This window comes from Ursus americanus, chromosome 22 (genome assembly GCF_024610735.1).
Source record: "Ursus americanus isolate L20-20 chromosome 22, mUrsAme1.1.p, whole genome shotgun sequence".
NCBI lineage: Eukaryota > Metazoa > Chordata > Mammalia > Carnivora > Ursidae > Ursus > Ursus americanus.
Window position 1 is genome coordinate 26,296,180 of NC_142148.1, and position 17,968 is coordinate 26,314,147.

The 17,968-nt window shown below is 37.5% G+C and overlaps 1 long non-coding RNA gene across 1 annotated transcript in view; it reads right to left on the minus strand.

Annotated features, from left to right (window-relative positions):
- LOC148108048 (uncharacterized) overlaps positions 1-17,968 on the minus strand; it is a 305,012-nt gene that overhangs the window by 82,824 nt on the left and 204,220 nt on the right. Inside the window, exon 2 of the long non-coding RNA XR_015721197.1 lies at positions 4,248-4,346. This is a non-coding gene — a long non-coding RNA (uncharacterized LOC148108048). The remainder of the gene's footprint in view (positions 1-4,247; positions 4,347-17,968) is intronic.

Genomic DNA, 17,968 nt, shown 5'->3' on the forward strand with positions numbered 1-17,968 from the left:
TTAATAAAAATTTTTTATTATGTTATGTTAGTCACCATACAGTACATCCCTAGTTTTTGATGTAAAGTTCCATGATTCATTACTTGCGTATAACACCCAGTGCACCATGCAATTCGTGCCCTCCTTGATACCCACCACCAGCCTATCCCGATTTAGAAATTTTGTGCGGGCAGAGGTTAATCCATAGAAAACTGATATAATTGCAAAAAAATTCTTTTTTGAGAATTACACAAACTATCATAACAATGCAAAGGGACAGATGCAATTGATGGGGTTGGATGCCCTTGTTTTCTGTTTGGTGGGAAAGAGCCCTGAATGTTATAGTTTATTGCCCTTCAGCATATTAAACAGGTTTACATCTATTTGCAAATTTATTTCAGAGTTTATTCAGCTGATTATAATTCCTCAGTTTCTCTGAACCAGTCTTAACATCTTACTGGTTTCTACATTCTTTATGAGTTGAACAAAATCATTGAAATCTTTTCATTTTATGTTTTCATGTAACAGGCTTTTAACTTTAAGAACTTCTTACTATGCTTTTAGGTTTCATCACAATAAAGACACATATAATGGAAGTATGAAATGTGTGGCATTGGTATTTGTGGTTTTGTAATCTTTTGCAAGAAAAGCAAAGTAATACTGACTGTCTTAGTATGAAACAAAATTATATAAATTAAACTGTTTTTAGACTAATAATACATTTTTTTTTCTAGTAGACTTATAAAATCACACAGACAATTTAAATTTTGGCTTGATACAACCAAGCTATAAATCAATAACTGACAAATAGTTGGACCTCAGGGTCTCCTCACTGGGTCTCCTCACGGGGGGAAGAGTGAAACACTCCTCACTGGATAGGACCACTCTGTTACCAACTTGTCAATCTTTTATTTAACAGCATCATTTTTTGTGTTGTTGTGTTTTTTAAAAGATTTTATTTATTTATTTGACAGAGACAGAGACAGAGAGAGAGCACAAGTGGGGAGGAGGGGCAGAGGGAGAGGGAGAAGCAGGCTCCCTGTCAAGAAAGGAGCCCGATGCAGTACTCAATTCCAGGACCCTGGGGTCATGACCTGAGCCTAGGGCAGATGCTAAACCAACTGAGCCACCCAGGCGCCCCTTTCTATGTTTTTCTAAAAAAATTCTTTCTTAAAACAAGGCCAGAAAGATATTAAGTGAATTTCCTGAATATTTTATTTTGTCTTCTTTTTATTTATTATTATTATTATTATTATTATTATTATTATTATTATTATTATTATTTTAAGTAGTCTACATGCCCAGCATGGAGCCCAATGTCGGGCTTGAACTCATGATCCTGAGATCAAGACCTGAGCTGAGATCGAGTCAGACGCTTAACCAACTGAGCCACCCAGGCACCCCTTAGTTTGTCTTTTTTATCCTTGAAGCTCCAGCTGTTCCCAGAGGGTCTGGAATACAGTTGGTATTCAGTATGTATTTGTGAATAAGTGAAAGAAATTAACAATTTTCAGCCTTGCTTTCTTTGCCTATAAAGTTTTTAAAAATTTACTTTTTACATTAAATTTTTAATACGGGATATATTTCTCTTATGCTTATAAGAGGCAGGAATATAATTGCACTATCCCGATAAGTATGACCAAATTTATGGTTGCACATAATTAGCTAGTCTCTTTTTCCCACTGATTTTCCACTTATGTCCATCATATACCAAAATTCCCTATATACATGGTCTATTTCTGGGCTCCCTATTTTGTTCCATCAGTCATTATGATTATCCCTGTGTCAATATTTCTCAATATTAACAACTATAGTCATATAAATGGTTCTAATATATGGTTTATTTTTCTTCAGAAGTTCTTGACAATCTTGACCTTTTATCCTCTATACAGTTTTTATTATTTTTTTTCAATTTTATAAAAATATGTTGGAATTTTGGTTGGCATTCACTGAATCTGCTGGGATTTTGACTGACATTACAGCAAATTAGCAAACCAATTTAGAAACAAGTTATATCTTTACAAAACTGTCATCAAAAAGAATGAAATCTTGCCATTTGCAATGACATGAATGGAACTAGAGCGTATTATGCTAAGCGAAATAAGTCAATCAGAAAAAGACAAATACCATATGATTTCACTCAGGTGGAATTTAAGAAACAAAACAGATGAACACAGGGGAAGGGAAAGAAAAATAAAATAAGATGCAAACAGAGAGGGAGGCATAAGAGACTTAACTCTAGGAAACAAACTGAGGATTGCTGGAGGGGAGGTAGTGGGTAGATGGGGTAACTGGGTGATGGATGTTGAGGGCTCTTGAAGTAATGAGCACTGGGTGTTGTATGCAACTGATGAATCACTAGATTCTACCTCTGAAACTAATAATACAGTGTATGTTAATTAAATTGAATTTAAATAAAACATCTAAAAAACAAAACAAAACTATGTCTTCATATCAATGATCAGTGACCATTTGTCCATTTATTTAGGATCTTTTAATGATTCCTAGTGGAACCATATCTGAAGACATGGCTTCTAGGTTTGCCGAGGTTAATTAAGAGAATATGTAGGGCTTTAATTGTCACACTTGGAAGTAATTTGTATCATTTCTCTCTTCATACCACTGATTAGAATTGCATTGCCAAGAAAACCATAAGACTTTACTGAAAATTCTTTGACTTTCTGAGAATTAGAGCAACTTATTGCCACCATCTTTGAACAGAAGGCAGGCTTTAGAAGTGGCATCCCCTCAAAGGGAGGTGTGCTCCCTGACTTCAGATTTGGCCAGGAGGAACACTGTAAGAGATGAAACCTTCTATAGTGAAACCACTGTCCACAGAGAACAATGACAACGAAGATTTTCTTCCCAGAAAACTTGTGGCTCATAAATAAAATGTCCCTATTTTTACATTGGTGGCATCTGCCATACCTGGGGTCTCTGGATTCAGAGTTTGGATTGCCATGAGCAAGTAACTGCTGTGTGCTCTCTGTTCGTCTCTTTTTTGAGTTGGAGTCTTTGTTGTAGTTGTTTTGTCTCTGCTTCACCATTTTATGTCTAGTGTGTGTATCAGGGGAAGGAGCAGAGAACCTGTCTTTTGGTTTATAGGTCACAATTAAGAGGAAGTAATTGTGAAAACTGATTTCCTAGAGATCCTGGATTTTTGAGCTGGAGACAGTGACTGGAGAAGTCTCTGGCTTGTCCTCTCAGGTGAGGAGGAATGTTCTGCACATGGGGGGAAGAGTGAAACACTAATTTGGTAGGCTGGCAAAGAGCCGCTAGGTAATCTTAAGTTTGACTTCTTCTTGTGTTCATAGGAAGACTATACATTCCAGCCTCCTTTACAGTTAGTTAGCTAAGGGCCATCTAACTAGTTCTACCAATGGAACATGGACAAAAATAAACATGCCACTTGAAGGCCTTGCTTCTAAAAGCTCTGGTGAGTCATCAGCTTTCCCAATCTCGCATATTGTGCAACTGGAAGCAAAGTACTTAAAGATCACATGGTTATAAAATGGGAAGATTCAAGATGCCTCAGTCACCACTTGGAATCACCATTCTGAGTTGTCCAGGAGAGTCAGGTGACCAGGAATGGAGTGTGATGTGAGCAAGAAACTGACTTTATTTTCTTGAACCAATGAGTTTTTAGGGTTGTTTGTTGTAGCAACTAGTATTAATAATCATCCCAATCCATGTATTTTAAATGACCCATGAAAGAGATTCCAGGCACCCCAATCAAGCACAGAGAAATCCTCCCCCATTATCTGGTTCACTCCCGATTTCTGACGTTCCATTTTTATTTGTAAGTATGTTCTGTTGAATGTGTTACATCACCTTAATTTGCAATTTCAGGAAGTAGTTATCTGTTGGATGGGAGGATGCACAGGAGCTGGCTAGTGGATTTTCCTGGGAGATGTTTGGGACAGCCTATGGCGCTTCTTGTTAGAAAATTTTCCCTTTGTCACATGTTTTCTTTTCTTATCTTCTCTTTTTTTTATTATGTTCAGACAGCCAACATATAGTACATCATTAGTTTTTGATGTAGTGTTCAGCAATTCATTAGTTGCATATAACACCCAGTGCTCATCACAACACGTGCCCTCTTTAAGAGAGAGAGAGAGCACATGTGCAAGTGGAGGGGGAGGGGTAGCAGGATAGGAAGAGAGAGAATCTCAAGCAGGCTCCACACCCAATCCCAAGCAGGCTCCATGCTCCAATTCTCACAACCCTGAGATCATGACCTGAGCCAAAATCAAGAGTCAGACACTTACCCTACTGAGACACCCAGGCATCCCATGTTTTCTTAACCAAATTTTCAGTATTTTCTGTAGCCTTCATAATTGTTGCAGCTAGTTTTTGGTTTCTACTGCCTGGAAAGTGGAAAGGAAAACCATCAATGACTCAAAGTTATCAATGAACCAATCATAATAATAAATATAATAATGTAATAATTCATGTGAAGAAGGATCTGTAAACTTAACAACTGTGGTCAATAAATGATTATGTGTATAACACATTTAACCAGGCCTGACGTATACCTATTTCCTTATATCTCAGACACATTTTCTTGCACATTTCAACACTCGTGAAATTTGGATGCATTGTACCATAAATGTTATGAGCACCTTGTTAATCACTACACATTGGAATAAGTTGTAAGTTACATGCTTGCTTAATCACTTCAAGAAAAAAACAACCAACACCATGGTGTTTTAATATGCCTTGAAATTGTATTGTCAATTTCAAAATTATTAAGAGATCAAGGTCACTCATAGTGGTTCTAAACAGTAGTTTGAGAATATGATCCTATGCATAATTGCCAGGGGCTAAAACTTTTATTTTAATAAAAGGCTAAAACTAATATTTTATTGATATCTTATATACTTTGTAAATGAGAAAAGGATATCCAAGAATGAGATTGTTCTAAAAGACATAATTTCTGCAGGCACACAGAAAATAGGACGTGTCATAGTTGAGTCAATGGATAACTGAGTAAAAATTACGGGGTAGGTCACATTCCTTAGTATATTAGATTTTGTTGCATTATTTTTGGCATTTAGCTGAACCAAGTTAAATGGACCCATTTTTACATGCCTCCTCAGATTTCCCTGACCCCATCTGCTTCTCAGATCTTTGGCCATTTACTCACAGGAAGCCCTGAACACTGCTGACATCACCACAACTCCTGAATACGCCAGATGGAATGAGGATCGTGCTCTTGCATGATGCCTGCATCATGCCAATGTGGTGGGAACTTCAGCACAGAGGCCTGATCAAAGCAAATCCATGAAGCATCTGAATGCTTTCACCATCTCTGGAGAAGTTCCACATCTTGGGGAATGGGGTCTGCTTTCTACAGTGACTGCTCAGACGGGATGTTTGAGGCAGCTTAGAAAAGGGGAATTAATACCCATGAGGCAAATTTTGACAAATAAGGGCCTTGAGATAGGAAGAAGCCAGGTGTGTTCTCCCTTATTCCCCTGATACACTGTTCTGACTGGCCAAGCAACTGATGATATTTTCTCTTGAAGCCATGGACAGCTTGGTAAGGCATCATCCCAAATAAGGTGTTAGTACACAAGCTTTGCCTCAAATTCTGCTTTCTACGACAGTGGTTTTCACACTTGTTAAAACCCAGATCTGGGTCCACCTCTATAGTTTCTGATTCAGTGGGTCTGGCATAGAGCCCAAGATTAGTATTTCTAGGAAGTTCCCAAGTAATAATTGTTCGTAATTGTACCTTAGGATTCTTGTTATTTTTGAGGCATCTGTTGCAATGTCTTCTTTCACTTCTGGTTTTATTTGAGATAAAAATTTTTTATTATGTTTTGTTAGTCAGCAACATGGACTAGTTTTCTCTTTTTTAGTCCAGCTAAGGGTTTGCTGATTTTGTTTTTTTTTTTTTTGAAAAAAAAAAAAAAACAAATCTTAGTTTTGCTGATTATTTGTGTTTGTATTTTTTCCATTCTGATTTGAATTATTGCTGTTCTAATCGTTATTATTTCTTTCCTTCTGCTAACTTTGGGCTTAGTTTTTTTTCCTAGTTATTAGAGTTGTATTATTAAACAGTTTATTGAGATCTTTCTTCTTTTTTAATGTAGTCATTTATCACTATAAACTTCTCTTTTAGTACTGCTTAGCTGAATCCTATAATTTTGATATATTGTATTTTGTTTTTGTTTATATCAAGATACTTTTTAAACACCCTTTTAATTTCCTCTTTGATCCAACATTCATTTAAGAGTATGTTGCTTAGTTTCCACTTATTAGTGAATTTTTCTTTTTTCTTGCTGTTATTGATTTCTTATTTTATTCCATTATGTTTGGAAAAGGTACTTGGACTTATTCTGATTTACTTAAATTAAGACTTGTGAGACATAATATATAATCTGCCTGGTGACTGTTAAGTGTATATTTAGGGATGTCTATTCTTCCGCTCTTGGGTAGAAAGATCTCTTTATGTCTGTTAGGTCTGTTTGGTCTATAGTGTTCAACTCAGCTATTTCTTTATTGATTTTCTGTCCAGATGTTCTATCCATTATTATCAGTGGGGTTTTGAAGCCCCCAACTATTATTTTATTGCCATCAATTTCTTCCTTCAGATCTGTCAATATTTGCCCTATATATTTAGGTGCTCTAATATTGGGTGTAAATATATTTACAATTATTATATCCTCTTAATGAATCAACTGCTTTATCATTATATAACAATTTGTCTCCTGTGACAGTTTTTGACTTAACATCTTTTTTTGTCAAATATGAGTATAGCCACTCTTGTTCTCTCTTGCTTGAAAATTGCAATTGCACAGAATATCTTTTCCCATGTTGCTTTGCTTCTTTCCTCTTTCTCTCCCTCCTCCCGTCTTTTTGCAATTTGTACACTTTTAATTTAATTTCAAAAATTCCCTTTGCCTGACAATAAGGGATTTGGAGAAAACAAAGTGGTGATAGTGAGGAGAAACTTTCCTCATTATTATTTGTGAGGAGAAGAGCACTCACAAATATGGTGTCAAGTGCTGGCTTCCCACTGTGCTCCCTGGCTGGGAGAGCAGTGGAATCTACGTGAAAAGTAGGAAAAATTGCTCTTGACACTAATAAGGGTCCTGGGGCATGCCACCCTAATCCAATTGCCTGGCCATGCAAGTTGCAAAAAAAGGAGACATCTCAGGACCATGGAGCAGATGCACCAACATAAGGAATCCTTTGGGTATCTTCCAAGGGGTCTGAAGGGTCTGCAGGGTCTGAAACATAGTAGTGTCTGTATCCATGTCCATGAGCATAGTCAGTTAACAGCACCAGTTGGGAGGCTTAGAGCAGGAGAGAGACTGAGACTCTTAAACTCTAGCATCCACTTGGCTGGCCCTCCTGGCAGAAACTTACTTCCTTGATGGCTGCTCTTGGAGCATGAGCCCCTCTCTCACCCCTTTGCCTTCACTTTAACCTAGGGGTGTCTTTAAATTTAATGTGAGTCTCTTAAATCTTGTTTTTATTTATTTCTTTAAATCCAGTTAGCCACTAAATCCAGCGTAGGCCTTTGGGTTGAGAAGTTAATCCATTTACATTTAAAATGATTATTGATAGGTGAGGAATTCTTGTCATTTTGTTGTTTTCTGTTTTGCAGTTTGTCCCTCTCTTCCTCTCAAGTTGTCTTCCTTTGTTATTTGCTGATGTTTTTGTAGTGATTTGCTTTGATTCTTTTCTCTTTATCTTTTGTATATCTATTACAGGGTTTGTTTTGTTCCTTTTGAGGTTAGCTTGAGACTTGCATAAAATATCTTGTAGCTATGATTATTTATTTTAAGTTAATAACAACTTTAGTCTCATAAAAACTTTCTACTTTTATCCACCTTCACACACACTTGGTGTTCTTGTAGTCAGAGTTTGCTTCTTTTTATATTGTGTATCCGTTAACAAATTTCTGTCTTTTAACTGTTTTTTCAAAGATTTATTTATTTGAAAGAGAGAGAGAGAGCATGTGAGCAAGTGCAAGCAGGGGGAGGGGCAGAGGGAAAGAATCTCAAGCAGACTCCCTGCCAAGCATGGAGCCTGAGGTGGGGCTCAATCCCACAACCCTGAGATCATGACCTGAGCCAAAATCAAGAGTTGGTTGCTTAACTGACTGAGCCACCTAGGCACCCTTCTTTTAATTTTTATATTACAGTTTACATTAATTCATGAACCTCTTCAGTTTTATATTATTTTGTATTTATCTATATATTTATCTTTACCAGTAAAATTTATGCTTTCACATTGCTGTTTAGTGGGTTTTCATTTTAAGTTGAAGAACTCCCTTAAGCACTTCTTAAGGCATGGTTTAGTGGTGACAAACTTCCTCAGTTTTTCTTTGTCTGGGAAAGACTATCTCTTTTTCACTTTTAGAGGATAATTTTGCTGGGTATAGTATTCTTGTAGCAATGTGGGCTCTGGGCAATTCTATTGGCTAGAGTTAGCATTAGTGAAAACTGCAAGGATCTTCAGTGGCAAAAGCTTCAGGTGTTTTCAGTGGCAGTGAGGGCTGCTTAATTCCTTGGGCAAAGGGTTCTGGGATCCTTCTTTTCTCCCTTTCCCTTGCAGATGGAGGTAGCTGCTGAGGAGACCAATTTTGTTGCTGAGGTCTTCTAGGCTGTGGGATGGGGTGATGCAGATAAAATGCTTCCTACACTTTTCTTTTTCTTTTTCTTTTTCTTTTTCTTTTTTTTAAAGATTTTATTTATTTACGTGACAGAGAGACAGCCAGCGAGAGAGGGAACACAGCAGGGGGAGTGGGAGGGGAAGAAGCAGGCTCCCAGAGGAGGAGCCCGATGTGGGACTCGATCCCAGAACGCCGGGATCACGCCCTGAGCCGAAGGCAGACGCTTAACGACTGCGCTACCCAGGCGCCCCAAAATGCTTCCTACACTTTTCTATGCGGGTATCCTTGGTTTTTGTGTTCCACTGAATTGTTGTAGCTTCTTCATTGTACTCTGGTGGTCCCCCAAAGCTATTTATATCAGTGGAAACTTATTAAATGTTGTTGTTGTTGGGGTATGAGTATTGGGGTCTCCTACTTTGCCATTTCACTGACATTGTTCCCTGACTTTTGTTTTTTACCTTCCATTGTTTCCCCCTTTCCCACCACCCTCAATTCCCCCCTATCTTTTTTTCCTTTCTTTTATTTTGATCCCTAATACAGTGCTGGATACACATTAAGTACTACTGATTAATGTGATATACTCCTGAGAGGAGTATAAAGAAATATATTTAAGTTTCTTTTTTCCCTTATAATTATTAGATTTTTTTCATTGTTTAGTTTACTGATTGATTGACTCATTCCAATTTGTCTTATGCAAAATACAAACTGGCTCTAATTTTACTGACTCTTATTGGGAAGAAAGGCCCACCATTGTGTGGGAACTGGCAAGATCCTACACTCACACAGAGTGCCCAGATGAGATATATAATACATGTTATTTTTCTGCCTGGCTGACCTCGGACATATCCCATCCTTAGTTCACTGCCCACACCCTGGCCTACTTCTGAAACTAATAAAGCAGGACATTGCCTTGTTGAAAAGATATTTATTCTGTCATCTGTGTTTGCTCTTCATCCTCTTTGAATCTGTCAGTTATGAAGCCCTATTTAATGACCATTGTCATCCTTCTGATCCTGGTTCATAAGACTTCAGGTAACTTAAGCTATTTTCAAAGATTCTGGGTTTTGCTGGTTTTTCTGCATGTGCTTTTGCAATTTTGATTACTTGATGTAAGGCAGCATAGAGATGTTAACCTCAAGTTTTTATCATGCTGGGATCTTACCTGTTTTGTATTGCTATGCTTCATTTAAGGGTTTGGTGCTGCTGGATAGAGGTGCTCTAATAGAATATTGGACATAGAGCATATTAGGGTAGCAATATCATTGGAATGACAGATTGAGACATAGTTTAGGTGTGAGGAATTGAGTCCAAGTTGAGGATTTATAGGATTGATCAAGGGATTACTTTGGAGACTGGGAAGTGAATTTTGCAGAAAGGACAGGACCTCTTGGTTGAGATAATGGTAGAAAAATAAATAGTAATTCAGTGGAAGTGAGTGATTGTATTTACGAAATTAGGTTGGGCTGATGGTTTAGGGTAGGCTGGGTTGGGAGTATCTGTAGTTGAATGAATCTTGCAGTTAAGTTGGGTGAAGCTGAGAATTGAGGTAGATGGAGTTTCCATGTGGGCTGGTTGTTGTGTTGAAGCTAGATATGGATGTTGGGTGTCTTGATTAGTGTTGTGTTTGTCTTGGGATTGGCACAGGATAGAGGTAGACCTGGGATTTAGAGTTAGGTTTTGTCAGGTGTTTGTTTCAAGGAGACTGGATGTGAGGTTGAAATAGATAAAATTTGTATTAGGCTAGAGTAGAGGCTCATTGGACTTAAAGGAGACATCTGAGTTGATCGCAGCAAGGCTGTTATTAAAATGGCAATCAATTGGCTCTGGATTAAATGTATCCAATGTCCTTTTCCCATTTTTCAAAGACTTCCTTAAATGTGACTCTCATTGACCATAAATAACCCTAAATGTGAGGGAAGAAAATGCAGGTAAATGAAATCAGGAGGCTCAAATATTTCTAGATCCCTTCAAATCTTGGCATTTAAACTAAACACACACACCAAAAGACAACAAAAACATCAGAGAATCTTTAACTATCCCTATAGGCAATCAAGGTTGTTGCTTCTTTCTTGGGTTTGAGCTCAGTTACCTTGTTTAGCTTTTTCCCTTCTTCTTCCCCCTTCTACCTTTCCTGTTCTATCATTCTTTCCTCATTACCACCCCTTCCTTCTTACTTTCCATCTTCCTATCCCCCCTTCTCCGACCTATTTTCTATCCCTCTCTTCCTTAAGGTATACTTGTTCCCATGCTCAGTAAAACATTGGAGTAGTTATGGTCACTGCAAGTGGGTTTACAAATAAAATGAAAGCAAAATTTCATGCTTCAAGAATTATAAATGGTTCTGCTTCCTTAATGACCTTAATGATTATTTAACATGACCATCTGAAAGAATTCATTGCCAGAAATGATCTTTAAATATAATGAACATACAGTGTTACATTAGTTTCAAGTGTACACTATGATTCAACAATTCTATACATTTCTCAGTGCTCATCAAGATAAGTGAATCTTAATCCCCTTTACCTATTTTACTCATTCCCCACCTCCCCTTTTGCAACCACCAGTTCATTTTCTGTATTTAAGAGTCTGGTTTTTTTTTGTTCATTTTGTTTTTTAAATTCCATCTTAGAGTGAAATCATACAGTATTTGTCTTTCTCTGACTGACTTATTTCACTTAGCATTATACCCTCTAGGTCCAGCCATGTTGTTGCAAATGGCAAGATCTCATTCTTTTTTATGGCTGAGTAATATTCCATTGTATATATATGTGCACAGGATGTCTTCTTTATCAATCATCTGTTGATGGACACTTGAGTTGCTTCCTTATCTTAGCTATTGTAACTAATGCTGCAATAAACCTAGGAGAGCATTTATTTTCTTGAATAAGTGTTTTCATTTTCTTTGGGTAAGTATGCAGTACTGGAATTACTAGATCATATGGTATTTCTATTTTCAACATTTTAAGGAAGCTCCACACTGTTTTTCACAGTGGCTGCACAATTTGCATCCCACCAACAGCACACGAAGGTTGCCAGGAACTATTTTGAACAATCTCTTCCCATAAGAAAATCAAATCTCTCTCTATATATTACATATATGCATATGCATGCTCTGGATGGAGCTCTTAGAAAGGGCACATTGCAGGTTTTTGGTTGTTGATGTCATTGTTATTTAACTTATGACTTGTTAAATTGGTCTTAAAACACAGATTGTATAGTGAGGATAAATGGGGCAATATCTAAATGTGCGTGTTAGAAGGTCAGGATTATGAAGAGTTGAGAAATTCACATCTAGTAGAGGTTTATTATAATTGGGGGGCCACTCTTGCAAAGCGTCCTTCCTCTGGCCCCTGACTTTACTGAATGAATCTCTGAGAGTTATTTAGAGTGAGAATTTTAAAAATTTCTCCAAGACAATTCCAGTGTATTCATGCACCCATAACTTCCTTTTCTCTATACACTTGATATCTGATGCAAACATCTCTAACCCAATTTCTGAGACAGAGAGACTAGTTTTAGAGGGTTTAGGTATTAAATCATTGTTAGACGTCATGCTGGGATTTGAAAGCCTGTCTCTGTCTCCTGATCAGAAGAGAGAAGGCATGGGGTGCCTGGGTGGCTCAGTAGGTTGAGCGTCTGATTCCAGGTTTTGGCTTAGGTCATGATCTCCCATTTGTGGGATTGGGTCTCAGTTGGGCTCTGTGCTCAGTACGGTGTCTGCTTCAGATTCTCTCTCTCTTTCCCTCCTGCTCACTCTCTCTCAAATAAACAAATAAAAAGAGGGAAGGCATTCAAAGGTGACATTAATAATTTTATTGGTGAATCAAAAATGCACAATGATTCAGGGTAATATGAAGTCAGAGAAGCTGGTCTGGAGTGGGGAGAAACAAAGGCCTTTAACAAAACTTTCTTTAGGTGCCACTGTAGGCAGAATTTTCCTGGGTTGCCTTGGGTTTCCTCTACATGTGGAGAATGAGGAAAATGCATCCTTCCTAATATTCATGTATGCATGTATGTTCCCACCCATCCCTCTGGTGACTACAGATGAGGGAGGATAGGATGCTGCAACTTCTATGTAAGGTGTTTGGGAGGAAAATACTCCAGGTGAGTTGTTAGCCAGAAAGATGTGAGCATCGCTCTCAGCAGGGCCCTTGCACATCTCCTTCCTGTAAGTAGGATGGTGGCAGGAGAGAGAGCTTGTTACATGATGAGAGTGAGGATTATGGTGAAGAACACATAATGGGTATCATGATGCTGGAGAATGGATGAAGGGTACAATTTTTTTTTACCTCCTACCCCTATTTGATCAGTAGTTTGGCTGATGTAGCAACTGAGTGCCTTCTCCAGATTTCTGTGGCAGTTTGTATATACACCAGCACCCACATGCTATTCATTTCTCATCTTTCTTTCCTTTTCTGTATCACAATCTCATCTATTCTTTTTTTCAAGGAATTTCCTATTCATTCTTTTCTCCCCCAGGTTATTGAGATATGACATATGTAAGTTTCAGTGTACAGTATGATGATTTGATACACGTATATATTTCAAAGTGACTACCACAATAAGGTTATTTAACACCTCTATGTCCTCACATAATTACCTCTTTTGTATGACGATAACATTTAAGATCTATTCTATTAATAACTTTTAATTGTTTAACACATTATTGTTAATTATAGTCATCATGCTATACATTAGATCCCCAGAACTTATTCATTTTACAGCTAGAAGTTTGTGCACTTTTTAAAAAGATTTATTTACTTTAGTGAGAGAGAGAGGGTGCGCATGAGCACGGGGGAGGGGGAGATGAAGAGAGAGAGAAGCCTGAAGCAGACTCCCCACTGAGTGTGGAGCCCAACATGGGCTCAATCCCGGGACCCTGAGATCATGACCTGAGCTGAAATCAAGAGTTGGCCGCTTAACCAACTGAGCCACCCAGGCACCCCAGAAGTTTGTGCACTTTGACCAATATCTGCCCATTTCTTCCACCCCCAGCCTGACAACTACCACTCTGTTTCTTTGAGTTCAGGTTTTTTAGATTCCACTTATGAGAACATATGGTATTTATCTTTCTCTTCTGAATTATTTCCCTTAGCATGATGCTCTCAGTGTCCATCCATATTGTCACAATAGGTAGGATTTCCTTCTTTTTAATGCTGAATAATATTCCATTATGTGTGTTTGTGTATCTGTGTCTGTATGTGTGTGTATACATATATTTATCCCATTTTCTTAATCCATTCCTTCACTGATAAACACTTAGGTTGTTTCCACGTCTTGGCTATTGTGAATAATGCTGCAATAAATATGTGGGTGAAGATATGTTTTCAAGAGAGCAATTTCATTTCCTTTGGATATATACTTGGAAGTGGGATTGCTAGATAATATGGTAGTCCCATTTTAAATTTTTTGAGGAAAATATTCCATTTTCCATAGTGTCTATACTAGTTTACATTCCCACCAACAGTGCACAAGTAGTCCCTTTTCTTCATAGCCTTGCCAACACTTTCTATCTCTTGTCTTTTGATAATAACCATTCTTTCGTGCATGAAGTGATATCTCATTATGTTTTTTTTAATAATAATTTTTATTGTATAATGTTAGTCACCATACAGTACATCCCTAGTTTTTGATGTAAAGTTCCATGATTCATTACTTGCATATAAAACCCAGTGCACCATGCAATACGTGCCCTCCTTAATTCCTATCACCAGCCTATCCCATTCCCCCACCCTCCTCCCCTCTGAAGCCCTCAGTTTGTTTCCCAGAGTCCATAGTCTCTCATGGTTCATTCCCTCTTCTGTTTACCCCCCCTTCGTTCTTCCCTTTCTTCTCCTACCGATCTTCCTACTTCTTATGTTCCATAAATGAGTGAAACCATATGATAATTGTCTTTCTCTGCTTCACTTATTTCGCTTAGCATTATCTCCTCCAGGAGGAGATAATGCTCATTATGGTTTTGATTTGAATTTCCCTGGATGATTAGTGATGCTGAGCATCTTTTCATGTACCTGTTGATCATTTGTATGTATTATTGGAAAAAATGTGTATCCAAGTCCTCTGCCCATTTTCTTTCTTTCTTTTGTTTAAACTTTTTAAAAAAGATTTTATTTATTAATTTGAGAGAGAGTGAGAGCATGAGCGGGGTGAGGGGCAGAGGGAGAAGCAGGCTCTTTGCTGAGCAGGGAGCCCAATGTGGAAAATGTCTGTTCATATCTTCTGCCCATTTTTTGATTTGATTATTTGTTTCTTGGGTATTGAGTTTGAGAAGTTCTTTATAGGTCTTGGATACCAGCCTTTTCTCTGAAGTGTCATTTGCAAATATCTTCTCCCATTCCGTGGGTTGCCTCTTTGTTTTGTTGACTGTTTCCTTGGCTGTGCAGAAGCTTTTTATCTTGATGAAGTCCAACAAGTTCATTTTTGCTTTTGTTTCTCTTGCCTTTGGAGACATGTCATGAAAGAAGTCGCTGTGGCCGATGTCAAAGAGGTTACAGCGTATGTTCTCGTCTATGTTGGATTCCTGTCTCACATCGAGGTCTTTCATCCCTTTGGCGTTTATCTTTGTGTATGGTGTGAGAGAGTGGTCAAGTTTCATTCTTTTGCATGTAGCTGTCCAATTTTCCCAGCACCATTTATTGAAGAGACTGTATTTTTTTCATTGGATGTTTTTTCCTGCTTTGTCAAAGATTAGTTGACCATAGAGTTGAGGGTCCATTTCTGGAGTCTGTATTCTGTTCCATTGGTCTATGTGTCTGTTTTTGTGCCAGTACCATGCTGTCTTTGTGATCACAGCTTTGTAGTATAGCTTGAAATCAGGCAACCTGATGCCCCCAGCTTTGTTTTTCCTTTTCAACAATTCCTTGGTGATTCAGGATCTTTTCTGGTTCCACACAAATTTTAAGATTGTTGTTTCAGCACTTTGAAAAATGGCATTGGTATTTTGATTGGGATGGCGTTGAAAGTATGGATTGCTCTGGGTAGCAAAGACATTTTAAGTATGTTAATTCTTCCGATCCATGAGCATGGAATGTTTTTCCATCTTTTTGTGTCTTCTTCAATGTCTTTCATCAGTGTTCTGTAGTTTCCAGAGTATAGATCCTTTAGCTCTTTGGTTAGGTTTATTCAGAGATGTCTTATGGTTTCTGGTGCTATTGTAAATGGAATCGATTCCCTAATTTCTCTTTCTTCAGTCTCATTGTTAGTGTATAGAAATGCAACTGAATTCTTTCATTAGTTTAACAAATTTTTGGTGGAATCTTTAGGGTTTTCTATATTTAAGATCATGTCATCTGCAAATTGTGATGATTTTACTTCTTCCTTTCTGATTTGGATGACTTTTGTTTTTTTTTCTTGCCTAATCACTGTGGCTATGACATCTAGTACTATGATGAATAGAAGTAGTGAGAGTATACAGTCCTGTCTTGCTCAGATCTTAGAAGGAAAGCTTTCAAACTCTCACTATCCAGTATGATGTTAGCTGTTGGATTGTCATATATGGCCTTTATTATGGTGATGTATATTCTTTCTTGTGTCTTGAGAGTTTTTACCATGAAAGTATTTTGAATTTTATCAAATAATTATTGTCTCTATTTAGACAATCATATGATTTTTATCTTTCATTTCATTAATGTGATGGATCTTGTTGATTTGCATATGTTGAAATGTCCTTGCGCCCCAAAGATAAATCCCACTTGATAATGTTGTATGATCCTTTCAATGTGCTGTTAAATTTGGTTTGCAAATATTTTGTTCAGAATTTCTGCATCTGGGGGCGCCTGGGTAGCGCAGTCGTTAAGCGTCTGCCTTTGGCTCAGGGCGTGATCCTGGTGTTCCGGGATCAAGTCCCACATCGGGCTCCTCCGCTGGGAGCCTGCTTCTTCCTCTCCCACTCCCCTGCTGTGTTCCCTCTCTCGCTGGCTGTCTCTCTGTCACATAAATTAAAAAAAATCTTAAAAAAAAAAAAAGAATTTTTGCATCTGTATTCATCAGGGTTACTGGCCTGTAGCTTCATTTGCTTGCAGTGTCCTTAACTATCTTTGGTATCAAAACAATGCTGGCTTCATAAAATGAATTCAGGAGTGTTCTCTCTCCTCTTTGATTTTTTGGAAGAGTTTGAGAAGTATTCGTGTTAATTTTTCTTTAAATGTTTGGTAGAATTAACCAGTGAAATCATCTAGTCCCAAGCTTTTCTTTATTGGGAGGTTTTTAATTACAGATTCAATCTCTTTACTCATTATTAGTGTGTTCAAATTTTTTATTTCTTCATGATTCAGTTTTAGTAAGTTGGATGTCTATAGGTATTTACCTAATTTTTATAGGTTATCTAATTTGTTGGCATATAATTGTTCGTAGTGGTCTCTTAGGATTCTTTGTATTTCAATTGTGTGAGTTATAATTTCTCTCTTTAATTTCTTATTTTATTTATTTAATTGTTCTCTTTTTCTTAGTTAATCTAGCTAAGGGCTGTCTATTTTGTTTATCTTTTCAAAAAACCAGCTAAGTTTTGTTGATCTTTCCTATTGTTTTTTTCTGCCTCTATTCCATTTACTCCAATCTAATGTTTGTTATTTCCTTACTTATGCTAATTGGACACTAATTTACACTCCTCTCACAGGGAAATTGTCTCTTTCTGAACTGGGTTGCATGAGCTTGGGGGAGGGTGATGGGGATAGTGTGACTCCGTTTTTTCTTACCCTCCTCAATGCATTTTTTCTTATTTTTGTGCTTCACCGAGGTTCTGTAATTATTCACCTGATCCACTGGCTCTTATGAAGGTATTTTTGTGCATAGGTAGTTGTTCAAATTGATGTGTTTGTTTTGTTTTGTTTTTTAAGTGTGAGGGGGAGTAGTAGAAATTCCTGTGTCTGGTGTTAAACCCCTGCCATGACTTTCATTTCAGTTTTGTATTTTTTAGCTCTAGATTTTCTGTTTAATTCTATTTTCATAATTTCTATCTCTGTTGATATTTTAATTTTGTTCATGTGTCATTTTCTTGATTTTCTTTAGTTGTTTGTCCATGTTCTCCTTTCGCTCAGTCAGTATATTTGAGACAGCTGTTTTAAAGTCTGTTCATTAAGTCTGAGACCTGTGTTTCTTCGAGGTAAGTTTCTGGAGATTTATTTTGTTTCTTTTAGTTAGTCATGTTCTCCTGTTCTTTGCATGTCTTGTGATCTTTTTTTGGAAAACTGGTCATTTGAAAAAAGTTCCCCCTTTTCCAGTCTTTACATACTGGCTCTTTCAGAGGTAGACTTCACTAATCTTGTGAAAGCTTAAGGTCCTCTCAGGCATTTTCCAGGAATGTGTCCTCCTCTGGGCCTGAGCTTGTGCTTCCCTCAACCCCAATCATACATGCTGCTTTCA